Source organism: Wyeomyia smithii, chromosome 1 (genome assembly GCF_029784165.1).
Source record: "Wyeomyia smithii strain HCP4-BCI-WySm-NY-G18 chromosome 1, ASM2978416v1, whole genome shotgun sequence".
In the NCBI taxonomy this organism is placed as follows: domain Eukaryota; kingdom Metazoa; phylum Arthropoda; class Insecta; order Diptera; family Culicidae; genus Wyeomyia; species Wyeomyia smithii.
The window spans coordinates 48,789,600-48,805,606 of record NC_073694.1 but is presented as its reverse complement, the minus strand read 5'-3'; the positions used below and the strand labels follow the sequence as shown (position 1 = coordinate 48,805,606).

Sequence of the window (16,007 nt, the reverse complement as noted above, 5' to 3'; positions counted from 1 at the left end):
TTTTTGCTATGAGGCAAGTACCCCAAAGGGTCAGGAAATCAGCGCGGTGTGGAGCTGCATTTTTCTTGTGAGTTTTGTTGATGAGTTATGTTACTTGAATAAACAAAGAAGTTTAGAAAAATAATTTGCGCAATTCTTTCATTTGAAACTAAAAGTTTGTTCGGTTTTTTTTCCTCATACGTTACAATAAAATTCAATAAGGTGTTATGAGGCAGCCAGAGCTGTCATTTGACACTAATTTCGTGGAAATCAGCCATCTCTGAGAAAAAGAGTGAGTTTAGGTAGTCTTCGGAATATGTTACCACAGACTAATAGACATAACACTGGAACCTATCTCCATCGCCACAAAAAACGTTCATTTCAAATTTTCAATCGAATAACAGTCGTCGCGCGAAAACGTCATCTGGGGCGCTGTCATGCAATCTAATACATATTTTGTAGTTCCCCATTTGACACATGCAGTAACGCTGACGCTGATGTCGAAATACATGACGGAAAATACATGCTAGTTTTGAGATAGACTTAATTTCAGCTCGTAGTCGGCAGCGAGGATAAAAAATTTGCTTTTAGATTTTAAGTTATCAGATATAATTGGCGCCGTTAAACATTAAATTGTATTTGTGCCGTGTCAAATAAACGATATATGAAGAAAAACCTAAATTAATCCACCTAGCAGTCAGACCCAACCTTTCTCATTCAAACTTTTATTTGTAAAAATAGATTTACATGAACGCATCAATCCAATAAATGTATATTCACTCTTTAGGTTCTAAAATATTGATGTTGTAATCTATACATATAAAAATGTAGTCCGGTCTGTCAGTCTGTTTGATCCATATAGGCTCGAAAACTATCTAACCGATCGACGTGAAAATTTTTATGTAGGGGTTTTTGGTCCCGATAAAGGTTCCTATGATAGTTTGAGACCCCTCCCTCTTCTAGAAAGGAGGGGTCCAATACTAATCAAACATACATTTCTGCACAACTTAAGAACAAACCAAGCAAATGAAACCGAATTTGGCATGTGGATATTTTAAAGGGTAATAATTATGTCCATAATGGTTCGACGCTCCTCCCTCTTATGGAAGCACATGTTTCTGCACAAATTTCTGCACATCTCGCGAACTAATCAACTAAATGGAACCATATTTGGCAGGTGAATGTTTTTAGTGGTAACAAGTATGTTCCATAATCGACCTCAGGCAACATTTTGGATTGTAAGATGGTAACTTCCGGTTTCTGGAAAACAGCCAAAAATGGGCTATTCCCACTCAATATAATAATATCCGGATAAATAAAGATACACAGGAGCTAAATTCGACCACAGATACAATTTTGAATTCTAAGATGGCGACTTCCGGTTTCGGAAAAAAACAGCGGCAAACGACCAAATACCACCCAATATGGGTATTTTCGGAATCGTAATGATGCACTGGAACCACAAATCGACTTCAGACACCATTATGAATTGTAGGATGGCAACTCGTGGTTTCTGGAAAACAGCCAAAAATGGCCGATTTCCGTCTAACATGAGTATCTCCGGATCTATAATGATACACAGCAGCTGAAATCGACCACAGACCCCATTTTGGATTCTAGGTTGACGACTTCCGGATCCTGGGAAACAGCGCAAAATGATCGAATTACACCCAATATGGGTGTTTCTTCAACCAGAATGACGCTCAGAGGCCAGAAATTTATTCAAAGACCGTTTTGAAATCCAAGATGGCGACTTCCGGTTTGTGAAAAACAGCCTAAAATAACCAAATACCATCCAATATGAGTATCTCTGGAACCAGAATGATGCACTGAGCTAACAATTGACCTCAGGCACCATTTTGAATCGCTAAATGGCAACCTATAAGAAACAGTCAAATGACCAAATAATACTCAAAATGGATATTTCCGTAATCGAGATTATGCATAGAAACCAAACATTAACCCTTGACACCATTTTGAATTTAAAGACGACCACTTTTAGTTTCTGGAAAACAACCAAAATAACTAAATACCTTCCAATATGAGTATTTCCGGTGTCAGATTGATGCCAGAAAATTTGCTGAAAATGACCGAATATCACCCAATATGAATATATTCAGAATTAGGGCGCCAATAGCCAAAAGTCGAGGATTTTGTCATTTCGATAAAACCAATCATTTCAAACGATTTGTCTTTTGAATTTGATCATATCCTATGGCCGATTCGTCGTGCATTTGCAGACTTTAAACACATCGCAAGGAATCAATGAATTTGGAACGTTCAAACAGTACAAAACCACATTTAAATTATGTTGAGACCACATATATCAATCAAAGCAGGTATAGTTTTAAATAGCCTTTGAATTTCTTTTCTTTCCATAACTTTTGAGCCACATATCAAATTGTTATTAGGTTTGTTATTTGTAAGTTTGAGAGATGACTTGTTCGTATGACACTAGTTATGTTCAAATTAGTCATGTAATCTCTGAAATACTAGACTTTCGTTGTTTTATTAACAATTTAATATATAACGGTGGCCTAAGTTCAATTATAATCAAATGAAATGGGAACGTATAGGGCAGCCAAACTTTGAAACCACGTGCTCAATCATAATTCATCAGTTAACCCTTAACTATCCCGCTAACCTGTTAATAATATTGATCAAATCGGTTGTGTATATAGTTTCTGAGATAATGAAGTTTCGTGATTTTCACATTTCGGTACTTTACAGACGAAGTTACAGTCCGATTACAGTAAAATTCAATAGGGTGATACGAGGCAGCTTGACTTATTAGTTGACACTAATTTTGTAGAAATCGGGTCAGCCATTACTGAGAAAAGTGAGTGAGTTCAAGTAGTCTTCGGAATATGTTCCTTTTCATAGCTGGGTTTCACATTTTTAAACATAACAGGAAAAGTAATAGTCTGATTGCTAAACAAATCAATAGGGTCTTATGGGGCTACTAGACCTTCCATTTGACACTAATTTTATGAAAATCGGTTCAGCCATCTCTGAGAAACATGAGTGAGATTAAGTAGTCTTCAAAACACGTTTCTTTTCATAACTTTTGAATCACAAGTTAAATCTTTATGAAATTCAAAAATTAAGGGTATTTCAGGTAGCCCGTTCATTTGAAATCAATTTTGTTCAAATCGGTTGTGTTGTTTTCGAGATAATGATGTTTCATGATTTTTACATTTTGAACCATACCCTTTAAACTAAAAATCCGATTACAATGAAATATAATAGGGTCCTATGAGACAATGAGACCTTTCATTTGCAATTAATTTCATGAAAATCGGTCCAGCCATCTCTGAGAAAAGTGAGTGAGAATAAAAATCTGCACATACACACACACACACACACACACACACACACACACACACACACACACACACACACACACACACAGAGAGAGAGAAAACGCTTCGCTCGTCGAGCTGAGTCGAGTGATATATGCCATTCGGATCTTTGGAGCACTTTTATACTTTCGGTTTTGCAAGTGATTGCTATACCTTTCTAGGAGAAAGGCAAAGCATACATGACGCAGCGCAAACACGACAGCAGATGGTGCTAGTGTTACTAACGTAAAGTACTGAAATCATTCAAACGATGATTTTATTGAAAATTTGTTCGATGCGTTATGTCCGTTAGTCTGTGATGTTATTTTATATAGCTGGATTTCACATTTTTGAACATACCATGCAAAGTAAAAGTCCGATTGCAAAATTACCTAGAGAAGGCAAAAATGTAAATAATTCGTAACGCTAAAACTGTCGAAAATTGACCTCCGAAAACAATAAATTGTTTACTTCAAAGATTTTTCAACTATTTTGCAGCTCACAAACACCGATTGAAGAAAAAACAACATAATATTATCATACAGATGGCGCAGATTCACATACAAATGAATTCAAATGTCAACACAAAATACGTCTCATTCCAAACACAAAATACGTCTCATTCCAAACAGTAACGAACAGATTCCTTTCTAAATGTGAACGGAAGTAATTTCAGTTTTCAGTAATGATAATCTCCTGACCTTTTATTTCGTTCAGGATTTTAAGCCTGGCTAAAAACCACCAATTCAGTACGTTTTGACTCGATACCAATAAATTGTGTGGAAAAAACGGCTCAATTCATCATAATGTATTCCCTAGGGAACGAGTTTTCCTGCGCTCCGAAAAGCTAGCCCTGCAATATTAAATTTTCGTTCCTCCTTTTTGCGTCAATCACGCTGGCCCCGGGCAGCCGACATACACTCGTAATCAACTGGCGGCGATGAAAATCTGCTTACCGATCAACGTCTCGACGTTTCGCAATCTTTTTACTTCAAAATTGCGCCATAAAATTGCTGCCGCGACAGTCAGGCTGATAATTAAATTTCCATTTAATTTCCCGAATGGTTAATGAACTCACTTCATTGCTGCTCTAGCTGGCACAAACAGCAGTGAGCCTGGTGCTGTGATGTTGATGGGAGAGATTTTTGCAACCCTCATTCGAATGGCGATAGGATGAAAATCTTCATGTAAATAACTGGCTCAGGGAAAAACAAGTACTTTGGTGAAGTTTTTCGTAAATTACGACACGTGTACGAGACACACTGGCGGAAAACTGCAGCTGCTTCCCATACCCGCGAGCAAATCTCATTTACATCTCCGAATATTCGCTGAAATTTTCAGCTTGAATAACGAATTTACCGAGCTAGATTAAATTTATCTTACAACTTTGAACTAACAGCGATTCATGTTTTATTTACAACAATAACAGTAATTAGCCTAACTTACTTTGCAAACTAAGTTGGAGGAACAGAAGGCTCTAAAATGTTATAAAATATGCACCAGACAGCGGTGGTAAAATTGATTCGTCTAGTAGAGCATCAAATTGTTCCGAAACTGGAATGCTGCAAAATAGAAGAACGGACAAACTGCAGGGAATTTGAAAAGAAGATGGCATTTGGGTGATATAAATAGTCGAATTCTACAAAATAAACATATGACCGGACGGAATGTCAGCCGGTAGTACTGCGCGCAAATCTCAAGCGCTAGAGGGCACATTCTGCACACACCAAAACGGTACGATAAAGTTTGCTCGCACACATCTTCGTTCCTGGAATGTCTATTCAAGTGGTGTGTGCATCGGAGACTACTTGGAATGGCGCCATGGAAGGCTACTATTTTTTCCCATCTTTTGCTCTAATTTCGTCATCTTCGCACACCCGAGTGCCAATATGTCAGTTGCTGTCGATGTGTGCCAATTTTCAAATCCAACAAAAGGACAGCAAGAAACTGGCGATAAGGAGCAACTGGTAATGGAAGAGAAAAACTTGGTGACAGTGTCCTCCCTCCTGCTACACTCGCGTTCAACGGAGGAAAATGGATTGAACTTGGTGGGTGGTAAAAGGTAAGCACAATCCGACGAAATACATGGGTAAATCCCAGAGCTCATTAATGTGGAATACCTGATCCCGCTGCCTGGCGGGCGGGACAACCTGAAGTCATGTTGTCTATTCGATTGTGAGCAAAAAGTGGTTTTCAGTAGGGCGCAAAATGGGAACACCTACTAATGGTAGAAGAATTTCAATATCGTAAGATGACTGTCAGTTACACTGGAGGGGGAACCAAAGACGTGATATTGAGTTCCGGATGTGAAAGGGTGGGACGACCTTGCTGTAGAAAAAAATTGGCACTGATTTATCCATCGCTAATGGTTTTGCTTTTTTTTATTGTTTTAGTCGATATCATCCTCTCCATCGTTGTGGGAAAACAACTTTACCTAACCTCAATACTACACACACAATTTTCTGGATAGCGCAATGCATACGAAAGTATTCGATTTCAATTAAACAACATATGCATCGACAAAACCCAAAGTTGGTCCTGTTCCACCAGGAGGCCACCTTTGTTCTCTCGCAACTATTTTCAACTCTGCTGAATGCGAATCGGGTAATCCGACAAGTAATGCTATTTGCCAAGTTTTAAGCAAGTTATGGATAAACTTTACTCCTGACACAACTCAGAATGTCAAAGCGAACTCGGCAGTAAACATGCATAGCTACAGCAGCAGCAGCAAATTTCATTCATGTCGTCCTACCTGCATCCGCCGTCCGACCTATCTGCTGTTGTTCCACGTGCCGTTTTTCGGGGCAAACGAGATGTTATTCATGTTATCAGCCTTTTCGTCTCACCAATTTTGCGCCATCATCAACCGTGGCTTGAATGGAGGAAATGCGTTGTTGTTATTCAAATTTCGGGCACAATCAAAAGCTGGAATGACGACCATAGGCGTAGCCAGAGGGGGGCCGGGGGGGGCGTTGCCCCCCCCCCCTAAACGTTGACATTGGTGCAGAATTTTGTTTTCAATAATTCTAATAGCACAAAACGGCATCTTTAGCCCATAGAAACATCTGTGTAAATTAACAACCAGATCAAAAATAATTGAAATGCTTGCGCTTTGTTGCGTGGAATTACACAGGTTTTTCAGTTGATCCACCAAGGATATTGCAGCGGCAAAAGTACCGGGCAAATCCGCCTGCATCAACTAGCTTGGAGTATTGGAACCGAGCTGTGACAATTCCTTACCTTGATTCTCTTGTAACCTCACTGGAAACACGGTTCGATGATGTTAGTGCACCTGCCTACGCGTTGTCCTTGCTGCATCCCGCTAACGTAATACGCATGTCGTTGGAAGAGTTCAAGCGCAAAACCGAAAATTTCGTAATTTTTTATGAAGTTGACCATTTTGTTGGAGAGGTGGAAGTTTTGTATTAACATTGCAGCAGTATGAGAGCAGATCGTAAGAACTTGGAAGAGTTGAATTTTGTAGACTTGCTAGCTAAAGCTAAAGCTTCCTCCCCTGCGACTGAGAAAGCAGTTAAAATTGCACTTGCTCTACCATGGAAACATGCACGATTGAACGCTCGTTCAGCACATTACGTCGGGTGAAAACCTGGCTGAGGTCAACAATACTTGAACAGCGGTTGAGTGCTCTCTGCTTGCTGAGTGTTCATCGGCAGATGGTCAACAACAATCGTGAAAAGACACATGAACCGCGTTTGATGTTTGATGCCCGAAAATTTTATTGAGAATCTTGACTGTGTCTTCAATCTTCACGTCCTTGAGAAGCTTTGACAGGATGTAGTTGAGATAGCGGCTGTGCGAATGGGTGTCCAGCTTTCGGAGAAGTAAACGTACCTTTGCCGTATCATTCAGCTGGCCTGCATCGTTCTCGAAGAGGTCCTGGTAGCGGTTAAACAACAACGTCCGAACGTAACTCCGTTTTCTTCGTCGAAGACAAACTCGATGATGTTCGAAGAGAGGGACTCTAAAATCTGCTCCGGGGTTTGATACTGACGCTGCTGCTGCTGGACCGCTATCCGCTGTGAAATTTGGGCAATCTTGTGAATCGTATCTTTAATTCCCGTTGCGGCTGCTGATCAACTCTATCTTCTGCCATGTTCGTGGATTCTTAAGATCTTCGTCGCCAGAATAATATGATCAAAGGTTTGAATGAACTGAAGACTTTTTAGTAAAGAACATCTGTTTATTTTCGAGGTTGGACAAAGAATAATAAAATTTTCCACTCTGATGTCAAGGACAACTTTTCACTGGTTGACTTGATGTAACAATCACTGAAGACTAGTATTTATTCCAATTTTTCAAAACACACTATAGTCGCTTTTTACGCGGGGGATACGTGCCGGTAAAAAAACGCGTAAATTCCGGAATCCGCGTAAAAAAACGCGTAAATTTCGAAATCCGCGTGAAAAACCGCGTAAATTCCGGAATCCACGTAAAATAAGCCGCGTAAAATGCGACCTTAGTGTACCTTCTTTAACTTCAAAAATTTTGAAGAGCTTGCACCCCCTCCCCCTATTTGAAATTCTGGCTACGCCCATGATGACGACTGTTCGTGTCTATTCTTATGAGCCAAAATATAATGTCGCCGTTGAAGCTATAATTTCGTTGAAGCGGTAATTTCGACCTAGAGAAAAGAGTACTGATGCCGAAGCTAATTTTAATTACTGTAGGAATGGGATTGAATGATTATGAAGCATTTTTAAAAATTACGTTTTGTGTATTGAATCAATTTTTGTTTTCAGTTTAGGATCTCAAACTCAATAGACCATTTTACGAACTGACAGGTGTCACGGATCCTGCTGATATTGTTGTTGCTTTTACGTGCGTTATGTCAGCGGTTCCGAGCTTTCTGTCAAAATTTCATTCATGAATTCGCGACTACGAAGGTACTGACATTTGTTTGGTTTTTGCATGAGAAAAAGAAGGAGGGAAATATTTTTGCTTTTGTCATCACACACATTTTGACAATTGCATATGAAAGTTTGCCTAGGTGCGAACAGCCTATAAAATCTCTTTCAACTTCGTAGTTTCGAATTGAGTTCAGAAACGTCTCGTAAAATGGTCTATTGGCTAAACCGTTGAAACCGAGCCATTGGCATCCCTATTCCGGGTAACAGTGAATGACAATGAACTCATGTCATGGGCTCAAATTAATTTGTGCCCGCTGCCAGCAGTAAGATAAAGATGTATGGAAAAAGACGGTGATATGCTATCTCGTTTTCACATATGTTGAGATGTTAGCCCTTGAAACATGGTGCGATGCCATAGGCGTGGTTGAAACGTACAGTCGGTCATAATACGCTTCGTAAGCGCTGGTTGTAGAACAATAGGCTAGTGTTTCGAAGAGTGAGGAAATTCGATGTCGGTAAAAAAACAGATTCAAGAGACTGAAAACAGTCATCTCATCAGATCTTCAAGTAAAAGATGCAGGTTTACCGTCAAATATTTTGTACTCAAAAAGTTCTTCTCCGAGCAGAAGATCCCTGCCTTTTAAAAAAGACTCTAGTCTTTTCGTTGCGATAAACAGTACCCAAATGAAAAAAGTGTCAGCGATACAGAAAGTTCTTTTATAAGGTGGTACATTGACAATATCCTTCGATGTCTTTTGGGTCAGCAGCAAATTCGTAACGAACTCGAGACGAACGACAACGGCTTACCGAGGACTGCTAGTCGGAAGTACCTTTATTCCCCACAAAGATTTTTACATAACCAAATTGACCATCTCTCATCGACATCCGGTTTTCCATACACATTATCTCGTGCAGGATTCGCACAGCTATCGGGGAGACCGCAACAACGACACTAGGAGTGGAGGCACCGATCGGCAGAAACGACTGGTATGACGGAGGATTAGAAGCAGCGGTGAATGAGAAGAACCGGATCTGGACGATATACTTGGACAAATCGACGAGGAAGAATAAGGCCAAGTACAAACCGGGGCGGAAAGACATGATCACGATTCTTTACAGGAAGAAGCGCCAGCAACCGGGTCATGAGCACGAGCAGCTGTCTCAACGTCAACGATACGAAAAAATTCTATGAGAATGTCATGGATTGTCAGTCAACAGGTGAAAACAGCACTTCGATGGACACCTAAAAGGCGATACAGCAAGCAGAAATAGAACTAGATATCCAGCAGCAGATGACCGAGTATCAACCTCCGATGTTCATGTAGTTACGAGATCGGGAAGTTGCAGATCAACAAAACCACCGGTGAAGACGGACTGCCGAGCGAGCTCTTCAAGTACGGTAGATAGGAGCTGGCTAACAATGGGTCATTTCTACCTCAACTGTCATCAATGCCGTCTACAAAATATTCTACGGCACGGTACAGTATATCGAGAACAGTCAGTAGACACAACGGCTTTCCGGATAAACTGATTCAAAAGATCATTGCTACAATTGCGCAAATGATCTGCTACGAGCTTGATTCAAGGATAGTCTCGAGTTCCTTCGAATCACTCAGAAGGTTAAAACAAGATGATGACTACTTGCCAAATCAGTAGTCCTCTACGTAATTGAGACAACAACGCTTCCAAGGAAGTTTGGAAGGAGTATCTACGGTGGAGTCAGGGATGTCATGTTGAAAACCTCATGTAGTTTTCGACAAGTTTTCTACGTATAATACCCTTGCTAGAATACCAAAAACGAGTATTCTACGAGTATTTTACGAAAATTTTCAAAGAGATTTTTGTGGTGAATTACATGAAGAATAAACGAAATTTAAGTTTAAAAACATTATTTATTTTTAATTGTGGTGACTATTTTGTGTGCATTGAGAACGAATTTGACATTTAAAATCGTTGCTTTTGATCTACATCGATTTCGGAGCTTTCCAAAAGAATTACAAAGTCGTAGCCTTCCAAAAAGCATTCCAAAGTCGTAGCCTTTTTCAACGGTCGGTTGACCGTAACTTAAAATAAACATTAACGAGTTTTTTTGATGTTTCATTTGCGCCCTCTCTAGACCTTAATGAATATCAACCAATTTTTTATATGTTGCTTATTGAACCCCAAGGAGGTCTTTTTGCCTGGGAAAACAGTCCCGCGAACATTTTTGAAAAAAAGCCCATTTGAATAAAATCTGTTGGATCGAGAAGATCTGGTCCGTGGTAGCTCGAGCTCCCATAAAGCCCGCTTGGTACCGGCCCACGATCCTCCTGGTTAAAGGTAATAGACGACGGAACAGGATCTGTGAGAGTATTTTGTAGGCGGCATTGATTAGCGAGATACCGCGGTAGTTGCGAAACTTCAGCTTGTCACCCTTCTTGTAGATGAGCTAGATGACTCCCTCCATCCTTTTGTCTAGCAGATTAACCTCTTCCCAAATCCTGGAAATGACCCATTGCAGCGCTCTATAGCCAGCGTCTCTCTTCCATGTTTAAAGAGCTAACTCGCCAATCTGTCTTTGCCTGTGGCTTTGTTGTTTTTCAGCTTCTCGTTTTCACAAAGAACTCCATGAACATCGGGGTTGGTACTCGGTCATCTGCTGCTGGTGCTCCTAGGTCACTTCCTGCTCCGCTATCCGGTATATCACCCAGGTCCGGTTCTTCTCTTTCACCGCTGCCTCGCACTCCCCGTCATACCAACCATTTCTGCTAGTCGGTGCTTCCACTCCTGCTGTCGTCGTTGCGGTCTGCGGCTACACCAGCCGTCTTCGAGAGGTGATGCGCCGAGCACCTCCACCATGGGTAGTACCGCTCCAAGCTGTTGCGCGTATTCCTCAGCAGTTTGGGGGTTCCGGAGCTGCTTGATGTTAAGCCGCGGGGTTCTACGATGTCGCGCGTGTTATACAGTCGACAGTTTTGAGCACAAAGTTACTGCAACAAGGTAGTGGTCTGAGCCAATATCCGTACCGCGAATGGTGCGTACGTTTGTAATGTCTGAGAAAAACCAGCCGCCGATGAGAATATAGACAATTCGGTTTGCTGTACGTTTTTTCGGTGATCTCCAGGTGGTTTTGTGGATGTTTTTTCGGAGAAAAAAAGGACTTAGGACTGAGAGTCCTCGGGAAGCTGCGAAGTTGACGCTTCGCTGGCCGTTGTCGTTCGTCACGGTGTGCAGGCTGTGCGGGTCGATCATCGTCTTGTATATGACTTTCCTACACGCAAAACTTTTCCTTATTACTTGAAAAGCAAAAGCGCCAAATTGCCTTTTAGGTGACAAATCCATTACTTAAAAGGCAATAAAATTCTTCCCCAGTCAAGTAACAACACATACTGTCATATATTTAGCACGTGTTAGGGGCCATCCACATACCACGTGGACAGATTTTTAACGATTTTGAGAAAAACACAAACATTCGCTTCCTTGCAAGCTACCTAAAACACACACTCATTGGTTCATGGAAACTCATTTGGACCTGTTTGAAAATACAAAACTTGTGCCTATCCAGAACAATATTCGCAACTGCGGCAACTCTGGTCAGACAGTATTACATATTTCCATTTCAAGTAAACACTGGGGGAAGAAACGAAAGTGTTTCTTATTAGACATTTGAGGTTGACGGTTGAGATTCTGATTAGGTGTGGATGAAGGGGACAAAAATGAACCAGATCGTTGCATCAATACAAAAGCAGCGAGTGAAGTCTTGCTAACACATGCATTGCGGTGCTTGGCTGTATGTTATCCTGCAGAAACACATACAAGCGTGTGGCCGTCATAATTTTTATTTCTTTTTGTTTATTACTTTTTGTGTATAATGCGCATTCATAAGACACAAAATATAATAAAAAATTGCCCTAAAGTAATAAAATGTTCCCCATTTGCGTTGGGTGTACCGATCTTGATGTCTCTACGCGAGCAGCTATCGTAGAGTTTCTCCAGCTGTGCGTAGAACGCTTCTTTCTCTACATCGGGAAGAATCGGCCTTTTATTCTCAACAAACACAACCTGTCGCTGACCGCCTGCTACTTGATTACACGAATCTGCATCCTGCCCAGCACTATAAAGCCGGTACCCAGTTCATTGGTTGTGCCGCCTCTCTGGTAGTACTGTGCCCAGCGGCCACAAATCCTCGGTACCTTTTCTCATTTCCGGGAAAGCTCCTGGAGCGCAACATTTTCGAAGTGGCAGGGTTCTAGTTGATTCAGCAGAATCCGGTCGTCACCCAGGGTGCTCAGCGATCTACAGTTTCATGATCCGAGCTTCCAATCGTCGTCTTTATTTTGTCGCCTAGGTCGTTGCCAATTGATTCGGTCCATATTGAATTTTTGATTATTCGTAGAATTTTAATTTCGGCATGTTGCCTTACTAGGGCTGTGGATGCCTAGTCTCGCGACGAGCCATCGAGCCGTCCTCAATATGGAGAACAGAAGCTCAGGCAAGCTCCTCCTTCCCTGTCAACATACGACCAAGTTCCCACCGGTTCATCGATCTTCCTATGGTTGCTCGTATTCCAGTCGGTACCACGTGGAGGTAGGGTTAGGAGTTGCTAGGCATTCTGCTTTGAACCACACTGGAGTCTATTCTATTCCAACTAGTACGGGTGTACTGCTGGTACGCACTGCCCAGCCGTTTACCAACTCAGCAACTCTACTGGCACCAGAAATATTGATCCAGATCAGCGGAGACTTGCGGGTGATGAAATGCCTGGAAACTAGCGAAACACAACCCAGAACTGAGTAGCATGGCAACAACTCCTTGATACAGCACGAGCATATTGGCTCTCGTGTGATGAAGGTATGGTAAGTATATGTTTTTCGAACCGAGAAATAAATTTTCTTCAACTCATCCATAGAAAACATTCTAGCAGAGATCTAAGTTTTGCCTTTCTCCTAGAAAGGTATAGCAATCACTGCAAAAACTATAGGTATAAAAGTGCTCAAAAGGGCCGGATGTCGTATATCACTCGACTCAGTTCGACGAGCTGAGCGTTTTCTGTATGTGTGTGTGTGTGTATGTGTATGTGTGTGTATGTAACGCTCTCCCAATCTCACTCGATTTTCTCAGAGATGGCTGGACCGATCTTCATGAAATTAATTGCAAATGAAAGGGCTAGTTGCCCCATAAGACCCTATTGAATTTTATTGTAATCGGATTTTTAGTTTCGAGGTTATGTATCAAAATGTGAAAATCACGAAACATCAATATCTCAGAAACTACACAACCGATTTGAACAAAATTGATTTCAAAAGAACGGGCTACCTAAAAAACCCCTAACTTCTGAATTTCATTTAGAATTTATGGAAGTAAACGTGTTCTGGAGACTATTTGATCTCACTCATGTTCCTCAGAGATGGCTGAACCGATTTTCATAAAATCAGTGTCATATGGAAGGTCTTGCTGCCCCATAAGACCCTATTGATTTTTTTTTGTAATCGGACTATTACTTTGCCTGTTATGTTTAAAAGCGTGAAATCCAGGTATGAAAAGAAACATTCCAAAGACTACATAAACTCACTTACTTTTCTCTGAGATGGTTGAACCGATTTCCACAAAATTAGTGTCAAATGAAAGGTCTAGCTGCCTCATAACACCCTATTGAATTTTGCTGTAATCGGACTATAACTTCGTTTGTAATGTATCGAAATGTGAAAATCACGAAACTTTATTATCTTAGAAACTACACAACCGATTTGAACAATATTGATATAAGATGAACGGGCTAGTTAAGGGTTAACTGATGAATTATGATTGAACACGTGGTTTCAAATGTTGGCTGCCCTATAAGTTCCCTTTTCATTTGCTTATAATTGAACTTAAGCAACCGTTATGTTTAAAATTGGTAAAACAACGAAAGTCTATTTTCTCAAAGATTACACGACTTATTTGAACATAACTAGTGTCATACAAACGAGTCATCTCTCAAACTTACAAATAACAAACTTCATAACAATTTTATCAAAAGTTTTGGAACGAAAAGAAATTCAAAGACTATTCAAAACTATACCTGCTTTGATCAATATATATGGCTTCAACATGATTTAAATGTGGTATCGTACTATTTGAACGTTCCCGGTATCGCTCGTGATTGAATTGTTCGAAATTAAGATTCATTTCTTTTATTTCGCTATTTCTTAAGCACTAACATTACGTCAAATTTCATATTTTATTGTGGAACGGTACCACCGTCCCCCGTAGTTTAATTGGTCAAAACACCATGCCGGAGACAGGGAGATTGCGGGTTTATGTCCCGTCGGGATGCGGTATATTTTTCCAAATCTGTATCATATTTCCAGTTCGCTTATTTTTCGCTCTCTTTACTTCACATACTGTCTGCTTAATGAACCTGGATATAAGCATTCATGTAAATCTATTTTTACAATTAATAAGTTTGAATGAAAAAGGCTGAGTCTGACCGCTAGGTGGATTAATTTAGGTTTTTAAATATAATTTTTCAAATATTCGACCTACTAAACGAGAAGCGCCATTTAAAAATATACCTGAAGAAAAGTCATGTGTCGTCTAGTCAAAAATAATTACATGGTTCAGCGGAATCAAAAATGTTCCTTTCAAATATCCTTTTTTTCAGGATAATTTCCCTTGGAATTGTTATGTAGATAAAGAAAACTTATTAAATAATCTCATAATGACATTAGTGAGTAATTCCATGGAGTTAACATTTTTCCAAAGCTAATTTTAAGCTCTTAAACTTACTTAAGCACAAAAAATATGATTCACAGGAAACCTGCCTGTAGTGATGAATGTGAGAATGTGTGTGCCGCAAGGTTCTCACCAAGACCCACCATATTTTATTATATTTGTTAAGCGATGTAAAGCATGTTTTTAATCTGTTTATTGGTCTATATCATAAAAATGTTATTCAATTTCAGGAAATATATTATAAGACAAAAGGCAGTGATGGGCCCTGTTCCGATAAATCACTAATTATTGATGCCTTCAGATCTTCCTGATTTGCCTCCAGGATGCACAAAGTCATTGTTCTGCGATGACATAAGCATTTCCGTAAAAGGAAAAAGTCTTCGTGTCATATGCTGTCGATTGCAGAAAAGTTTAGATATTTTTTCTTCTACTTGCAAAAGTGGAAAATCTCTCCCAATGCTTCTAAAACTCAAATGATAATATTTTCGCATAAGCCTAGGGCTTCTTTCCTCAAGCCAAACAATAATCACGTTGTCAAGATGAATGGGGTTATTTTAAGTTGGTCTGACAAGGTTAAGTACTTGGGACTAATTTATGATAAAAAACTTATTTTCAAATAGCACATTGAGAATATACAAGCCAAGTGCATCAAATATACGAGATGTTTATATCCTCTCATTAACAGGAATTCTAAACTTTGTTTAAATAACAAACTTTTGATTTACAAACAAATTTTTAAACCAGCAATGCTTCATGCTGTACCGATCTGGTCAAGTTGCTGTTCAACAAGGAAGAAAACGCTCCAAAGGATTCAGAATAAAATTCTGAAAATGATTTTGAAGCGTCCTCCTTGGTTTGGTACACTCGAATTACATAGACTACCATTAGAAGCTTTGTCAAATTAAATTATTAACAATTTTCGACAAAAATCGTTGCAATCCTCAATTGCTACGAAAAGCTCTCTTAATAGCCAATAAATTAGCAATTAAGTTATTTGTAAGTTTACTTCTCCTTTTCTGACAAGTAGGTTTGAATCCCTACGAATGATAAGTCCTAATTGCGAAAGCAAACAAATCCTAACAATTAAAATTACAAATTGCTAACAGTGTTGAGAAGTCACCATTTG

General features: G+C 39.9%; 1 protein-coding gene across 1 annotated transcript in view; it reads right to left on the bottom strand.

Annotated features, from left to right (window-relative positions):
* Positions 1–16,007, bottom strand: part of LOC129717529 (uncharacterized) — a 199,475-nt gene that overhangs the window by 78,715 nt on the left and 104,753 nt on the right. The window lies entirely within an intron of this gene.